We start from the raw sequence: 6,195 nt of genomic DNA, 5'->3' as shown, positions 1-6,195 counted from the left end.
GGTCTAAAGCACCTACTTAGAACAAGCTTAGCAAAGCACAGGGACCGTGGTTCAATCCCCCAGCACCACATGCCAGCCAGCCCTGCCCCCTGGTGGGCTGAGCTGGCCACACACACACACACACACACACATAAATAAATAAAAAAAATTTTTTTTAAAAAAAGATTATGAGAGCTCAGGTTACTGAGTGATTTAGTGAGAGCCTATGTCAAGATAAAATATTCTAAAAAGAACTGACAATTTAGGTCAGTGTGATAGTGTTAAGACCCAGTGTCTAATCCCTAGTAACACACACACACACACACACACACACACAATAAATGAAAGACAAAATACTTATGTATACTCATTTTTATCAGGATATAATATGAATTTATTTGACAATTTATTCTTTTCAAGACATAGGAGAGAAAGAGGAAGCCAAAGCAAACAAAACAGCTCATTTTGACAAACAAAGAGACAGCCAAAGCGAGGCACAGATTTGTGTGCAACAGGGAGAAAGTGAATTAAGTGGCTGACACACTGGCAGGAGGCCAGGGGAGGGACAGCAGAGACTCAGAGCAGTTTCTGGGGAATTTGGGTACATTAAGTGACCACTCAGGAAAGGATCCCAGTCTGAATAGGAATGTTTTGAGCAACAAGATATTGAATCCAACCGTTTTTTCTCACATGTCCAAAGGCTGACAGGCTCTGCTGAAAATTTCCTCAGTCTGATGTCACATTGTGATTGGTTCTCAGTTTTATTCATTCCTAGAGGAGGAAACAGGGCCATCAGAATACTCTGTCACTTCCCCAGAAGTACTTCAAAGCATCATCTTGTGTCTCAGGGGCAGTTCCAGGGATGCTAACCTACCTCTGCCAGCCACTTAGAGTCTTAGTACAATCATAATCTCCAGGTGTAATTTCAGCCCTTTTCACCCTTACTGTACCCAAGCGACACCGATCTCCTATACCATAGCTTATGATGCTCTAAAACCATCCCTCTGATTGCTACAAATTTCCAAGGACAATGTTTTCATTGGCCACACACACACACACACACACACATTTAGAACTCTAATTTTTATGAGTTGAGCAGTTTTACTTGTGGTTTGAGGGATCACTGAAGGGGAAATTTCACGCTTTGTCAATCTCCTACCTAGGGACTATCCACATTCTCTTTTCTTCCCTCTACTCTCCATCTCCAAGGAAAATGAACTCTCCCCTTTGCAGGACCTGTCTGTTTGGTGTCAGTCCAGACTTTTCACTAAGTCCTATGTTCAGGAAATAATCCAGTTCTGCATAAATTGAGATTAGTAACCCCATGGCCTCATCTCCAGTAGTCTAGTTGACTCTCCAAAGCATCAAATATAGCCTATGCTGTGGCTCAGACCACCTGCTTCAGTAAACTTATCTTCCTAATAGAGGCAAAGCGCTCCCTAAAGGGAATTACTGGACACATGTTTAGCAAATAAGCACTTCTTATCATTAGATGCCAACATACTTGGGTTTATGCCTACTTAATAAAATGATGTTTGCAAATCTTTCATTTTATTTCTGGCAGCATCTATGTTTAAAATTCTATCTTTGGCTTAGGGAGAGCGCAGAGGCCAGGGTTTGTTACCTGGCATGCAGTGCCAGCCCTGCCCCTAGGGTGCGATGACCCAGCAATTGGAACTGGGCATGGTGGTGTGCACCTGTAATCCCAGCACTCAGGAGGCTGAAAACAAGAAGATCACTGCAAGTCTGAAGTACGTAGTGAGACCATGTAGACCCTGTACTAAATGCACTAAAATCTATCTTTATATTAATATAACCTCAGTGGTTATCTTATGTGCAATGTTTATATAGTGTCCATGTCTTCATCCTTTTATTTTCTACTCATTGGTGTCTTTTATTTAAAGTGTCTAAAATCTGTGCTTTTAACTAGAAACTTTGGCCCATTTGGATTTAATGTAAGTAGTGACAGAGTTAACTTTAAGTTCAGTGTGTAAGATGATCAAAAAGTACAAAGTCTGCATTTTTAAAAGAATTTGCTGCAGTAAAAGACACATTGGCAAGAACAACAGAGTAAGTATGTTGGAAATGAGCTGTAGTATTTTGAGCACATATTAGGGGATTTGTGCAATGTATTTTTTACTGTAATATTTTATGTAAAACTTCACTGTATTTTCCAGTTTACTTTTCTTTCAGCACTTTTAAGAAGACAATCTGTTACCCTCTCATCTCCAAAGTTTCTGATGAGATGTGACAGTTTCTTTTTATTACCTATACTTAGTACTTTGTACTATGTCTTTTTCTTCCCATGCTCTATGATAATTGTCCTTATCTTTGATTTTTAGAAGTTATCCTGCTTGAAGCTTGTTGAGATTTCTAAATCTGAGAGTAGTTAATGTTTTTAATCAAATACAGAAAATGTTTTTCCATTATAACATTCCTGCCCTGGAGTGGACTAAAGCGCCTGCTTACGCAAGCTTAGGCAAGCACAGGGACCACCGTTTGATCCCCAGCACCACATGCTGCGCCAGCCCTGCCCGCTTTCCTGAGTCTTTAATTTCATATCTGATAGGGTACCTGATATTGTCACAGGGGCTGTCAGCACTGCAATTTTTAAAAAATCATTTTTATTTCTCTACTCAGTTGGATAATTTCTACTAATGTATCTACAATGCATAGTTTTTTTCTTCCTGTGGTGTTTAATTCACTTTTAAGTTCTTTCAATGAATTTTTAATTTCAGATGTATTTTTCAGTTCCATAACTCCCATTTGATTTGTTCCTAATTTCTGTATCTCTCCTGCTATTCCTCATTTTTGCTCATTCGCAATCTTTTCCAATAGTTTATTTCACCTGTATTTCGTACTTATTTGCAAGTCTTCACACTCTATTCTATTATCTGACACTTCTGAGGATCTGCTTATTTTTCCTCTGGTTACAGACAATGGTTTTCTTCTTAGTTATATATACAGTACTTTTAAATTCTGTCCAGTGTGCACAGTGTTGTTTTCTTTCCAGGTGTGTTTTGTCTTAGCACACAGCTCACGTACTGACAAATCAACCTAATCTAGGGGCGGTGTGACGTGGTCAACTTCTCTGTTTCGCTCTTAGGCCTCAGTTATAGTCCTTGCTCCTGGGACCCTCATTCCTAAGCAATTGCGCCCTATGGCTAAATGAAAAACACAAAGAAATTCCTAAGTTCTTTTTACTTGATTTGGATTTCAAGCTTTGCCTTTCCAGTTGGTAAATGCTCTGCCTAGTTGCTTCAGGCTTCCAGCTATGCTTACACTGGACTTCCTGAGGTATCCCCACACCAGTGTGGAGTTTGGTAGGCAGCTAAAAGCTTGAGGAGGAGAATTAACGCACAGACTTGGGGGCTCCCCATGCAGACTCCCCCTTATTCAGGAGGAGTGGGACAGACCTGCACTCTGATTTCTGAGGCCTGGGCCCAGTCATTATCCTCTTTCTCATTCAGCATTTTTCCCTGTGGACAGTTACACACCACAGAATGATATTTGGTCAATGCCAGATCACATATGTGACAGTGGTACCATCAGCGTACGACAGAGACAAAAAGTTCCTGCTGCTGAGTGTCATGGCTGCCACCCTAAGGCCACAGCACTAAAAGTCACTCATGCGTGTGTGATGGGGCTGGTGGAAGCACACATCCCACACAGACAGTGACATACAGCGCGGCACACACAATCACGCCCACGTGGTGAGTAGCGGGCTGCATCATCCAGGTTGGCGAGCTCCGCTCTATGACATTCATGCAACGCTCAAGTCGCCTAAGGACGAACTTTTGAGACCCCATCCCTGTCACTAAGCCTCACTCACTGTACTTTGCAAGGTGAGGAGGAGGAGTGGCTTCAGAGAGAAGGCTCTTCGGGGCTGGGGAGGCAGCTCCGCAGCGCAAGCGCTTGCCTGGCAAGCTCAAGGACCCAGGTTCCATGCCTAGTACTGCAGGCTGTGCTGGCTCTGCAAGTGGGCGTGGTGGCCAGGCCTGTGATCCCAGCACTGGGGAGGCTCAGACAGCAGGACCGCTATGAGTCTGAACTGCATAGCGAGGCCCTGTGTCAAATAGATACACAAATAAATAATTGAAAAGAAGGGGAAAGGCTGTTTCCTGTGAGCTCACTTAGTAGGCTGCAGTATTTCAAGCATCATGTTTTTTCTCCAGCTTCCTATTTTAAATCATTCCCCGGGGGCTTCTTGCATTTATTTTAATTATGAATTTCTAATTCTTGGCACTGTTTTTTGGGCCAGAGTTGAAAGCTGTTATTGGCAGATGGTAATTCTATAAATGCTATTCTGCTGTTACCAGGAGTGAACATTTACCATGACTAAAAACCAAAAACTAACCAATCCAAAACAAACCCTTGGCCCTCTCCAGGCCGAGCTGGGCTTCCCTAAAGGCATCTGTAATCGTGGGAAGAGGCGACTCTTACTCAGCACCCAGGCGCCAGGGGCTTTATCTCTCTCAAACTTCTACAGATGAGAAAACTGAAAGGCGGGGACACCAAGGACCTTGCCCACGTTCACAGAGGGTGGCACTCGAAAGTCCAGGACACCAAAGCGGACCTGCTATCGTCAAAACTGGCTCTTAGTCACCACATCAATCATTTGTTCAAGAACTGGCTACTTGTATCTTGAGGAAGACAGCTCATAGGAGATTTAAACTTGTAGTGGAAGACTGAATTAAATACCCTTGCTGACCCCTATACATGTATTAAGCTTTTATCCTATTAAAATATAATGCCAAATCAACTAAAAATACTAATTTTCATGTCAAAAATTCTTTCCAACAATCAGACATCCATAAAGTTTACATAGAATACAGGGTTTCCATCTGTGCTGGCTCCTGCAGATGGTTTTCCTTTGTGCTACACTTTCTTCCTGACACCTCACGTACACCTGTACGGTTGCAGTTCCCTGGACTGATGCAGCACTAGTTGTCTGCTGAGCTCCTTCCGAACGCAGCATCTAGCTCAAGCACCCAATCTACGTTTAGCAGCTTGAAGCAGCAGCTTTGAAGTCTTCATAATAGCTACTTGGTGTTTCTCCTCAAATATGGTTGCAAAGTATTTTTAAGTGGTGAAACTGCTCTGAGAGAGAGAGAGAGAGAGAGAGAGAGAGAGAGAGAGAGAGAGAGAAACAGGGACAGAGAGAGAGAAGAGAGAAGAGAGAGATTATTATCTGTTTTCATGAGGACATATAGGTGAAACCCTTTCTGGGAATCAATACCAGAAGTAGGGACACCAGTGCGTCTCCTAAGTATGTGGTCTGTTTTCTCCTCCTAACACTGTTGATCTTGGAGTCTACTATAGTTTATTTACTTGCTAATTTGTATTGCAGCAGACTATACCACCAAGTTTGTGGCCAATGCCTAGTAAATGCAAAATGTGTAATGGTATCTTTCTTTTTTTTATTTTTTTTTATTTATTTTTATTTTTTTTTTGGTGGAACCGGGGATTGAACTCAGGTCCTTGTGCTTGCCAGGGAAGTGCTTATTCCACTGAACCATCTCCCTGGCCCCTGGTATCTTTCTTAAAAATAAGAAGTTGATTCAAGTTCTGCCTCTATCTTGCTTATCTACATTTATTGGTTTTATTTGCCCCATTTTTCTTCATTTTAATTAATTGTATCCCTGCATTCAATTCTAACTTATCTTAAATCCCTTTTGTGGCAAATCTAAATATAAATAACGAAATGGGCCAGATTGATTACAACTATTTGAAAAAAAAACCAATGAGCTGTAAACAAAGTTAAGAAGCAAATGAGAACCTAAAAGATTCACAACATATCTGAAGAGAATTTATATCCTTGACCCTGAAAGATTTTAGAAATAAAAAAAAAGATAAACATATTGGTACAAAAAAAAAAACCCCAAACCCACAGGTCTCAAAGAGTCATGGAAATAGAAATTTTAAAAAGCAGTGTAAATATGTACTGCAAATTTGTGCCTAGAAATAAAAGTTTAGATACAAAGTTGGATACCTATTTAATCAGACATCTCTGCGCGAAATAGGAACCCAAGTTCCTGCATTTCCTTGAAATCTGCCTCCCTTGTTCTCTGATGGCCAAGAAACAGACAGACGTACAGATAGAAGGAGTTTGGTCAGAGCATGTGAGTGGGGGGGGCGGCAGGAAGTGGGGCAGGAAGTGGGGAGGTCAGAGCGTGTGAGTGCGTGGGGGGGCAGGAAGTGGGGCAGGAAGTGGGG

At 41.8% G+C, this 6,195-nt stretch overlaps 1 protein-coding gene across 1 annotated transcript in view; it reads right to left on the bottom strand.

Moving 5' to 3' along the window:
- Positions 1–468: 468 nt before the first annotated feature.
- Cfap54 (cilia and flagella associated protein 54) overlaps positions 469–6,195 on the bottom strand; it is a 353,322-nt gene continuing 347,595 nt past the window's right edge. The window contains exon 69 of the mRNA XM_023716586.1: positions 469–750. The gene's annotated coding sequence lies outside the window, so the exon portion shown is untranslated. The remainder of the gene's footprint in view (positions 751–6,195) is intronic.

The sequence above is a fragment of the Octodon degus genome, unplaced genomic scaffold (assembly GCF_000260255.1).
Source record: "Octodon degus isolate 3935 unplaced genomic scaffold, OctDeg1.0 scaffold00004, whole genome shotgun sequence".
NCBI lineage: Eukaryota > Metazoa > Chordata > Mammalia > Rodentia > Octodontidae > Octodon > Octodon degus.
This window is presented reverse-complemented; position numbering and strand designations above follow the sequence as displayed.